This window comes from Patella vulgata, chromosome 9 (genome assembly GCF_932274485.2).
Source record: "Patella vulgata chromosome 9, xgPatVulg1.2, whole genome shotgun sequence".
Lineage (NCBI taxonomy): Eukaryota > Metazoa > Mollusca > Gastropoda > Patellidae > Patella > Patella vulgata.
Window position 1 is genome coordinate 23395592 of NC_065887.2, and position 11738 is coordinate 23407329.

At 36.8% G+C, this 11738-nt stretch overlaps 2 long non-coding RNA genes across 3 annotated transcripts; both read left to right on the forward strand.

The window, feature by feature from the left end:
* Positions 1–857: 857 nt before the first annotated feature.
* On the forward strand, positions 858–1804 carry LOC126832257 (uncharacterized). Its single transcript, XR_007684624.2, has 3 exons — positions 858–964; positions 1360–1507; positions 1742–1804. It is a non-coding gene; the product is annotated as an uncharacterized LOC126832257 (long non-coding RNA).
* Positions 1805–7315: 5511 nt separating this feature from the next.
* Positions 7316–10827, forward strand: LOC126832262 (uncharacterized). 2 transcript variants are annotated; one of them, XR_007684631.2, is made up of 4 exons: positions 7316–7409; positions 8327–8474; positions 9818–9965; positions 10743–10827. It is a non-coding gene; the product is annotated as an uncharacterized LOC126832262 (long non-coding RNA). The 2 variants fall into 2 exon arrangements; XR_007684632.2 differs by having other exon boundaries at positions 7323–7409; positions 8327–8461.
* Positions 10828–11738: the final 911 nt, after the last annotated feature.

An 11738-nucleotide genomic window follows, 5' to 3' on the forward strand; every position in this document is an offset into this window, starting at 1 on the left:
ATTTTTGTGTTTTGTTTTTAGTTTCTTTGTCTTTCTTTTTTACTAAATGAATTATAATATAGCTTTCAATAATAAATCGGTGATCTGTGTGATTATTGTTTTGAAATTTTAATGAGATTCTAAGATTTGATGTTATACATTGTGAATGTAATGTAAACTATGTATTATGTCGTTTTATTGATTTTGTTTTTAAAAAGAAGAAAGATAAAAGACATGAGGAAACGGCCGGGAACATTCTAGGCCAATAAACTTTACTTTATCTGATTTAATCTATGTATATCCCAAGGTTAGCCTTGCAGATGGCAGATACACATTGCAAATCATGGCGCACTCACTATAAAAGGCATATGCAATACTTGAATCGCTACTGAATCTAATCTCCAGTCAGGTGAGCTAATTAGTTTATTTATGAGCCGCTTACTTTATTTATGAGCCGCTTACTTTTTAGTTATGTAAGGGAACGTTGTTGTTTCACATAACCTCACATATTGAGTCTGTCTAAGTAAATGAGATGGACAACTGGATCCGTCAATAGTGAATTTCAGTACATAACCCTGATTGGGTTTATAAACAATATATAGTCGGAGCTGACGAAGCGGCCACTTCTGGGTAAAAGTTTAAATTCTTTGATTCTCTCTTGACAGTCTAAAGGGTGTATCAGGATTAATCCGTTTTGAAGCCATATATTTCCCAAGCAGTCTTAAATAGGTATAATATGGAAATTAAACAGAATTTTAAAATTATATGATCTATACAGAAAAGAAATTAAACAGAAATTTAAAATTATATGATCTATACGGAAAAGAAATTTTTTTTTTTTTTTTTTTCAATTAATTATAAAATCGTCACACTTCTTTTTCTGTTTTAGAAATCAAAATGAAATTTGCCATTGTTCTTCTGGTTCTATTGCCCTTGGCATTTACCGCCAATCCACTTCTTGACATCTTCAACCAACTCAAAAAAGGTACGTTCAGAGATTGTTATTGTAATATATAATAAAGCAGATCCAAGCACAAAACATCTCGTGAAATTTTCTGTAAGCGAATTCAGCTCCAAGAAGGAACGAAGAAACTGGTGTAAAAAATGGACTGGCCTGTATGTTAGAAATAATCAATCAAATTATTTTTTATTTCTCCCAAGACATTTAGGCGTGAAATCACTGGCCACGGGTGTAAACTATAAATGGTTTAGTGTAGAAATTATAAGTTTTAATATTTATTAGACCAACATAACTATTATAACTTTTAGTAAAAATTCATAATATATGACTCTTTTCTAGTGACAGTCAATTTCTGTATATTGTTTGCTCTTTTGTGTTATTTGATATTTTATGTTTACAATATATACTGTTAATTCCAGATATCCATCTTGATGTATTGAAGGAAAATGTAAATAAAATCGCTGCTGCGATCGGAACTGATGCCACAGAGGCCCAGTGTGAGGTCGAATGTCACAAAATTGCCACTGCAGAGATTATTGGTTCTGGATGTCCTCTCTTCTGTAAATCGTAAGTATTGTCTTTCTGTCAGTGAAGCTCGTGATTAGAGTACAGAATCTTCATTGGTTTATACGAGCTTGGCTAAAAATAATGGATGAAATAATAGAAGTGTAAGTTTAGAATTTAACAAGATCAGATAACTGATGTCGAGGTACACGTTTTGGCTCCGTTCTTTTTGTATAGGTTTCAGCTACATAACAAGGAAGGAACAAAACATAACATTTACTATTTTCTCTTTTTCAGATTCCAATTTATGGCTACTCACTTTAAGATTGGTTAAGTGGAATAAATTGTAATTGAAATTTGTATTTGTTATTGTATTTTTTGATATACTATTGTGTGTTTTGGTGGTTAAATCGTCTGCACGTCAATATTGGTAGGATGGATGCCTGTCTAACCTCGTGGTTTTCCCTACGTTGTGTCCTCATCGCTCTAAACATATCAATCTCCCTTTGTATTGCCGCAGTTGTTCATATGTAATCCGCCGGCCATGTTTGAAGGGGAATCAAGCTAGACAAAATGCAATAAACAAGCGACATTAAGACTTGCGCTACCGTAAGATACACGACTATTCATCAACAATTTTAGACTCTATCATTCCGACAAATGTTCTACGAATGGGAATATCTAGGTTATTGGCAAGATTATCGGATCTTTTAATGTTATGTCGATGCCCATTTGTCATTTCAGAAAAAAAATATTTACATTGCTTATTTAGCATTCGACACTCCTATTTTTTTATTGTAAAATTTCGTATCTATAAATCCTAATTCGTTGTCGTGATTCTTATTTGTTCCAAATAATGCATGATTTATGGGATTTATTTTAGGAAAGGGTGCAGCTCTTTCAGTGGCGGCGTCAAGGGGTGGGGGCATTTTCCTTCCTAAAATCGGAAACACATGAAACAAGCGCCATGCATTAGGCTGTCATGGTCAAACTTGTATATGGCATGGTTTTCATAGATGTCCGATGCTCTCTTCAACCATTTTCGGGGATATTACCCCAGAAACATGCTGTACAGAATCCAAATGTATAAAGGGGCATAACTCTGCACTGTTTTATCATAAAATAACAATTTTGGTCTCTTTATAAATTAATGTTTTTGGGGTCATTCTTTCATTTGAAGATAAGCCCAGTGGTTTCAAGTGGTTCCTTATACCATTTTCGGGGAATCCCCAACCCCAAATACGTATACTCATAACTCTGCACTTCTCCATCACTTACTGGCATATATGGTATGTACGTTTTTGGGTCCCTGCCCCCAATAACCTGATGTCCTGGAAGATGAGTGAAGCAAGACAAGCAAATAGATGTGCAAGAAATTATTTACCAATTTGTTCTTCATAGAATGAAGCGTGATGCCGTCTATATGATTTCTAAGACACATGAGGGTGTATTTTATTAACTGAGCAACTTTAGCTAAAATAAGCGCCTATCTCAGTTTGCTGTGCTATACAACGTTATAGTTTGCATCATATTTACTGTTATACATTCATAGAATCTCGAGGTAAAACCAGTAGCGGATCTAGAGGCTGTAAGTAGGAGGGGGTGGGGGAAGTCCGAATCTTAGGCCGCCATCCATAACCCCACCCCACAATGAATGTCAACAAAATACTGGCACTAATACTGGGCGTCCCGGTAGGAAATAGATCCTTTTGCCTGTATAGTTGTTCGACGATCGTTATCTCGCTGGAAAGCAGTTTTATTCAAGTTGACACAAAGTTCGTGTCATATTATGATTTTTACTGATTTTGTTATTAATTTTTTGTGAATCTTAGGGCCAGTGGCTATAATACAGAGTAACCCGAAGAGGAGAAAATCTGAGCCAATATCCAGGCGTTTGGGATCATTGCTGGGAGCAAATTCTTGTGAACAAGTGGATCAGAAATGGCAATCAATGGGACAGAATCTCGAGATCTGCCTGTCAATTCCGTCTGTTTTGTGAGAGTTTACAGAACAGTAGTACTGTCTATCGCCTCACGACCCAGACCACCGAGGAGTGGAAGAATACTACCGTAATAGAATCGAGCGTCGTAGATATCAGATAGCAACGTATAATATATAACCGAAATTTTAATTATTTGGGACTGGGTCTGAAAATTTTAGTCAATTTCCAGGCATTTGATTTCACTGGTGGGGGCAAATTCCTGTGAACGAGTGGATAAGAAATGGGAAAGAATCTTGAGGCCTGCCTGTCAATGCCGCCTGTTTTGTACAGTCTGTCGCCCCAAGGCCCACTAACTAGTGGTACTACTAACTTAGGGATTCGCTATAATCGTGAATATGATAGTGATACGATAGTATGAGACCTATGAGATTAGTGAAAGAATCGTGACATTATGGCGACTTATAATAATGGCGACTTATAATAACTGAGCACTTAATTTTTTGGGACTAGGCTTGAGGGAACTTTTTCTCACGGGGGTGCTTACATTGTGTCATGGAAATAAGGATGCGACTTTTTCATTTCTATTCTACTGTATGGGAAGCCCACTGTGTAATAATTCTTGGAAGTTTACATGCCAAATCGCATTCCATTTATGACATAATTTGTATGGCACATAGTAAAGCCAGCAGTTTAAAATATGAGATAGTATTTTTCTATAATGTTAAAGGAATTTTTGTATGTATCATATTATACAACTAGTTAAATTTTAGCAATTATAAATGAAAGAATGACCCCAAAAACATTAATTTACATGTTCATATTACACTTATAGGTCTTAAACCAAACGTTTAAGATTTTCCTGTACATTGATCATTTGGCGCATGTCAGCCATCTTGGATTTTACTTATTATTACCGCTTTAATTAAGGGGCCAGTTTACAGTACTGGCTATATCTTCAAATGAAAGAATGGCCCCAAAAGCATTAATTTATATGTTCATAATACATGTATAGGGTCTTAAACCAATAGTTTAGGGTTTTCATATACATTGATTAGGCAAATGTCGGCCTTCTTGGATTTTAAAGCTTTCCGGTGCGCAAAATTTGGGGGGGGGGGGATAAAATCATTAATTGACTGGACTATATATATGAAAACACGTGAGCCACTTGCGAAGTGCTTTTTACGATCCTCAAAGTGTTTGGACATAGTTTCAACGCGGCAAGAATATTCATTCACTTGATTCACTCACTTTGTTCGTTTGACACCTCCCTCTCGTTTCGCGTAGGCTATTGCTTCGGCGACAGACAGTATCTGGTTAGCTCCATTTATCTTGACGACCAGTGTCAGAAATACTGCCAGGCTCCATTTCCGGCAGTCTATTTCTCAAAATATCGTGGCGAAAATATTCATTCACTTTGATTCACTCACTCCGTTCGTTTTACACTTCCTCTCTGGTCGGATAAACTAGTGATTTGGCGACATGCGGTATCTGGTAATCTCTATTTATCTCGACGATCAGTGCCTGAAATACTGCCAGACTGCATTTCCGGCAGGCTATTTTCTAAATTTTCGGGAACTTCGTTGAGGTTACAATTTCCTCCCTGGTCGGATAAACTAGTGATCAGGCGACAGGCGGTATCTGGCCAGCTCTATTTATCTCGACAATCGGTCCTTGAATACAGTCACGCTGCCAGGTCTGAATTTAACGCCTGTACCCATGCACAGCTCTTAGTTTTTGAACATGTCATCTAGAAGGGGATTGTCAATAACGATTGGCCATCGGAGAGTGTGGGGATACAATGTAATGCGGGGGCTGTATGGGGGAGGGGGCGTTCAAAACTACGCCAGTTGACTCAATGACAGACCTTATAATACAGCTCACATGTGCTAATCACATTTCACCCCAATTGTAGACATTGGACCACCATATCTCGAAAACGCCCCCTCAAACGCCAGATCACCCCACAGATTCGGAATCTACGCAAAATACTGATCTAGAAACTTAGTCTCATAAACACAGCTCGGGTGGCGAGTCCCCCCCCCCCTACACACCCCCTTCAGCCACCGGACTAATGGTGATTTGATGTTGATTATTAACAACAAATTCAAAATGATATGATATATAGTGGTTTTACGTACTTTATACGAGCATTCAAAGGGCCCAATAACTTTTAATAAGGGGGCGTCATCCGCTTTCTCCTTCCTTACTAATGACCGCTTTGTTTCAGTTAGGTATAGCGTGTATAAAACCTCTGTTTGAAAAACACAAGTTGGTTTTATGGCTTATTATTGTTTATAATATTTTATATAATATATATACAGGCCTACATGGGGTCACCAAAATCTGCTATGTGCTTAGGGCCTCTTTTGGTGTTAGACGTCTGTCTTCTACCAAACTAAACAACTTATTAAAAGTCCAAAAAGGTCCAATAATTATTGTAGTGTGTAGTGTGTTAACAAGATGGACGGGTAGCGTTGCCGCAGCCAGGTTCAATCCCACCTCCAGACACTGCGCAGATTGCACTTTATTTTATCATTGTTTTGAAAACCTTGTGACGCATTACAGATATAAACTGTCAAGATAACAGTATAAACAAATTCACTTATAATCATGTTTCTATGATACGTGTAATGTTTATCTTTTTGTTGGTTGGAGATCAGGTGATGGGGGGGGGGGGGGGGGTGCCAACCAGATATCCTGAGTCTGCCATTGCTATAAGGACCAAATGTATGAAAATTACTTGTCTCGATATCTTGTAAATGGTATACAATCAACAGTTTTTCATTTGTAGTTAGTGATTAATTTGTGGTAAAATGACTGATAAACTTTCATTTGGCACTAGCTCCTAAAGATACTCATTGCAGTTCTTACCAGACATTAATTCACACGACAAGCCAATAATCAATTCTCTAGAACATGGTCCCGATCTTTAATGGATTGAAACACGATCGCCATTTATTAATTTAATTCAAAAATGGATATTCGAGACTTTGGTTATTATCGTAACAATAGTAGCGATGAAAATCGCTATTCTTATCAAAACTACGGACGTTCATAACTTTGCTAAGAATAAAGTAATTTGACTGAAATTTTCAACATATGACCTTTATCTAATTCTTACATAATGTAAATTTAACTGGGCGGGCGATATGCCGCCAGTGGGCGTATAATATGTTATTTTCCAAGATGTTTTTTTCCCTTTTTCTTTCATGTGATAAAACAACAGCAATACTTAAAACGCTGGAAAGATTAATGGATGTCTTTGTCTCTCGCCAAATAGTTGATTCCCGGTGGGGCTACATCAATGCGTCAACAGGTGATTTGATTTGATTCCGTAACAGATGCTTTTATTAAGCACCACAGGCGTGTAATGCATTCATGTACAATATAGTCATGGCTTTGAAAAGGCTAGGGGAGATTTTTCATTGGGTTTTGTTCTGTTCAAATTACTGTTAGTGTGGGGGCCCCTTAGAATAGCTTAAGTGAATGGCAGGTTGTTTAAAATTATGTCAATCCGAAACGATGACTACATCATATAGCAGTATATACGGCTAAATATTTTTTTTCTCTACAATAGAATGGTTCCAGTAAAACACTGTGGTGAGAAATGTTCGTAAATAACACTATTATCCAACGCATTGCATTCAAGAGATAAGAAAACCCGACCGGTTTCAAAATAGTTTTCAGAACTAGTTTAATGTCACGATAACGTTTTTATTGACAGAACCAAAAAAAGCATGGAGGTCACTAACCTAGTTTTGAGTTGTGTTCGTGTCAAAGAAGGTTGTTTTGTCAGAACAAACACCATGTGCTAACTTTCTTCTTTTTTATACTGGAGAAGGTAAGTTGGGCGACGCTTAATCGGGTAAAGTTATAATATGGTCTTGACGATTCTCGCTCTTTAGAGACAAGGTTTAGATGTTCTTTTATTAAATCGTATAAGCTTTTTTTTAAATAGCATACTAACTTTTGAAATTCTAGTCTCCAGTTTTTGGTTGGTGTTTTCAAGCTCTGAAAGACAAGGTGTAAATTTTCTTTTAAAATTGTATTGATCATATTATGATCAAATATCTGGTTTCTTAGCATGTTTTTGAAGGAATGCCGAAGGCGAGAAATATAAATTGTCAATAGTAAAGAATTTAAGTAATTTTTACAGCAAATTATCTCGTTGGCTTCGCTCCTTGATTGAGAAATGGTGTTTCGCTGAGTAAGTCGTTTTCTTACTAACCATGAAGTCCGGAATTTAGTTCCGGTATTACCCGAGAATCCCTCCTGATTTTTTTAGCTAGGTTTACCCCTTTGATTGGTGCCTGGCAAAGAAACCGCTTCTACGGTGAGACGAAAATCTTTGGTCCCATGTACATGTTTATGTGCACGGAAAAGAACCATCATAGCTCACTCCATGATGTTCATCATCATTATCCCAGTTGGTGCAGAAAAGTAGGACGTTAAACCCCAATCCATTTCATTTCTCTCTCTATAGAACTCCAAAAAAATGATTCTACTGAAAACTGAAAGGACTTTGTGAGATGGGTGCAGGCATGACTGAATTATGTGCCAGTGTGCAGGCAATTACCTTGACTGAATTATGTGTTAGTTTTAGAATCGTCAACTGACATGGTACTAAACATCCTTTGCTATGCTACCAGATTGAGTAATATTGAACAGCCAGATTACTATCTTTATTTCAAGGTCGATTCTGTAATTTCGACAAATCACAACATTATTGTCATCAATTAATGCTGTAAGATCAAACCAGTTGAAATGTAGGGAAGACTGTCTATTATATAGCAGTCTACCATTAGTAATATAAAAGCTACATACAGTTTTACGCGGGTAATAATGGTATTATTTCACCTCTAATCTTTTAAAAAACATATGGTATAATCACATATTTCTAAGAATAGATAAAAACAATTCTTTTCACCGTTTATTTTCAGTGAGGTGTCATCACGGAGTATAGATAACTGTATCCAAGATGAAAGTAGTATGGTGTTTGCTGATAGTATTACCCCTGGTATTAACCACAGACAAGAGATTTATCTTAGGGGATCTGGTAGATAAGTTAGTGCAAGGTGTGTAGAAAAGGTTAGTTGTCCATATAGTATAACTAATTCCTAGACAGGGTGTCCTTTATCTTCCTGATAACACTCCCCTCTAGAGCAGTCCGCGTAGCTAAACCTTTCTTGTACTTTTTTATCAAAAGGATCTACGGAAAATTTCCTCCAAAGAGGGGTGGGCGCCAGACTGAAAGAATTAATGAGTCCTTTAAAAAGCTTTTCAAGCATGCATCCGGGCCGAAGCTTCCAACCACAGATAATTAAGGGGCAACTGTGCTAGAAGCATTATAATATAATATATTATATCCAAATCATTCACAACAATTTTGGCATTGTCAGTTATCTATTTGGATCCAGTATTTATTCTAATTATAGTTTAAATTGATGTGGTCATTGAAACTACAAATGTATTAAAAATATAGCATTGAGTACCTTGACGACACTTATATATCTAGGTTGGAGGGGATTCCCACGAATAGATTTGAGCTCTGTTTGCAAGAAGACGTATAGTTATGAACCACTTTGTTATATTTGAGAAGTGAATATATATAAAACTGCTGGCTCGCTAGCCTGGCGGTCCCGTATTCGATCCCTGCACTGGCCGAGAAAGATCGTCGGTATTTTCCGACGTGGTTTTCCCTTGTCAGTGATGCAGGACGAAGGGCTCTCTCATGGCACACTGTATGGTTTATATCCGTCTTCATTAGTCCAGTCGGAGAAGAACAGTAAGACGTTAAACCCATTTCATTTCTTTTCACATATAAAACTATCAAAACTTTTTTTTGGTAATATGCTTAATAAGTCCATTCTAGTTCCTATTTGAAACTAACCTTTCTGTGATTCTACGTGATATCAAAACTTCTGCTTACTGATCCATCACGTTTACGGTTCCAAAACGGGTTTGTTCACCAATTTTCGATTTTCTAAATCAGGCATTTGAATTCATCAAAACGCATATGATAAAAAGTTTGATAGATGAGTGAATTGTAGCTGTGTTATTGGTTAAGTGACGACTGTAAGCTCATCTAACAATCTGGAATTACGAAATAATGCACAAGGGCACTAAATAGACTGTTCCTCGTTCCTGTACGTTGTTCGTCATAGAACCTGGTGTGTGGGTAGTTCACCTCGTCAAATATATCGTTTGATGATCCAGATTCAGTCTCCATGTCAAATTTTCCTGGTCGATGAAACTTCATAGTTGTTTTTGCAGCTATAATAGGGATATAATAATTACTCTGGGCTTGTCGTATAAATTAGGATAAATAACACTAAAGTCACACGGCAATGAAGAATCGGGTGGGGCAGGAGTAATCGAAAGGTTTTACTCCATATTTGGAGATTGTAATAAGTAATATTGTATTCTTTTAGATATTGATTTTAAACACCTGAAGGATACCATCAATAAGATCCTGGATAGAATCGGTTCCAACTCGACTGCTAGTCAGTGTGTAACAGCCTGTACTCAAATAGCTACAAAGGATATCCTGGATGCTGGTTGTCCATTATTCTGTTCTGGGTAATTTACTAGTGTTACTGCTGTTCAGGTTTAACTACTGGTATATATAGTTATCACAACGGAATCGACCTATCTGGTCTTTTTCAAAAATGACCAATGTTATATAGCTATCGTCGACTAGTATTGTTATCCCCGTTCTGGATAAATTACTAGCTTTGTTAAAGATACATTATGTAATATCAAGATAAAGATCAGGCCGTTCTCGCTATATGAATATATTGAAAATTTCATTCAAATTACTTTATTTTGAGTGAAGTTATCAATAGTTGTAGTTTTGACTAGATGTGTGCATTGATCGTAACCACCGTACTGGTTATTCGAGTCTTAGCCTCGCTCGCTTCTCCATTAAATGACCGAACCGTTCTAATCCACTTAAAATCGGAGCTATCCGGTGACATCAAGAGTTGATGTTAATAATTGTCTAATACTTTATATAACATTTAAGGTCCAAAGAAAGACCTACAATACGTAGATCTCTTACATGTTTAACTTAAACAGCTGTATTTATTCTTTGCATATTACTTGTATTAATGCCGACATCCTGGGACGGATTTGTCTACTCTTGGTTGGTGGTAATTCCAGCATTATCGATGTCTGATATATTTGTTTTTCATTATCGCTGAAGATAGAATATATCTGGATGTTCTCGCCTAGCCGAGACGTCATTTCTGTTTAACAGTACGCCTGTTAAGGGGATTTGGGGGTAAAGTATGAAATTATTCTACCAGCTGAAAAATTTGTTTTTTGTTTTATTTCCTTTATTATTTTATGATTTAGGTTTCAACTGCTTGTACAGAAACTCCACATTGAAGATGGCACAGATTTGTTTAAATTATTGAGACATCAATAAATTTGTATTTTAAGTTTTGTCTTATCTTATTAACTGACATTTTTTTTAAATCTTAAAATAACTATGCCCAAAGTTTACTAGAGAAATTAACAAGGGTGTGTGTCATCGCCACATCAATAAATAATGTGTTCTATATTAATAATAACATTTAATGAGTTATATTAACATGTTAATAATTTGGTTTCAAAGGATATCTTTTCTGCCAGTCACGTTTGAAAATAAATATCGCCAAGGATGTATTTTTGCGCGTTATAGGGTACGCAAAGTTACTTCAATTAACATATGGATCTAACAAATAATGTCACTGGCATAAATATTGTCTGGACTAAATATAATAATATATATACTACACCCGCCATACCGTTGTAAAGTTACCGCGATAAACTTGGTCTTAATACACATCGACAAATCTCTCGCGAGAACGGGTTTCGATCAGATGACTAAAACTGAAGACCAACTTTTGGTTAAATTGTATAAAGTAGTTCAGGGCATGATTTTGGTTAATTTGGTGCCCTAGACATCAACTCGTTCAATGGCCGCAAAACGTCTTCGACTATTTCATTTATCTACCTTATAAGAAACTGTGCGCTTCAGGTTTTCTTAGACATCACTTAGATATCAAACAGATCGGGGATCTTAGAGTTGGTTCTAGCACTTGCCGCCCCAGGCTTGTGTTCAGGCGGGGTTCCTATCTGAAATGGACATGTTGAGCGCATTATTCACCCCTCACAAATTGCAATCTTCGCTGCCGTGTTGCGCACAGTAAACAGTCCGCGCAGATTCCAAACTGGTGCTCAGAAATGAAATGAAATTGGGTTCAGTGTCTTACTCCGACTGGGCTAATGAAGACGGGCATACACCTTACAGTTTGCAATGAGGGATATTTTGCATGGGCAGCGGTACTATGGCCTACTCTTAGATCG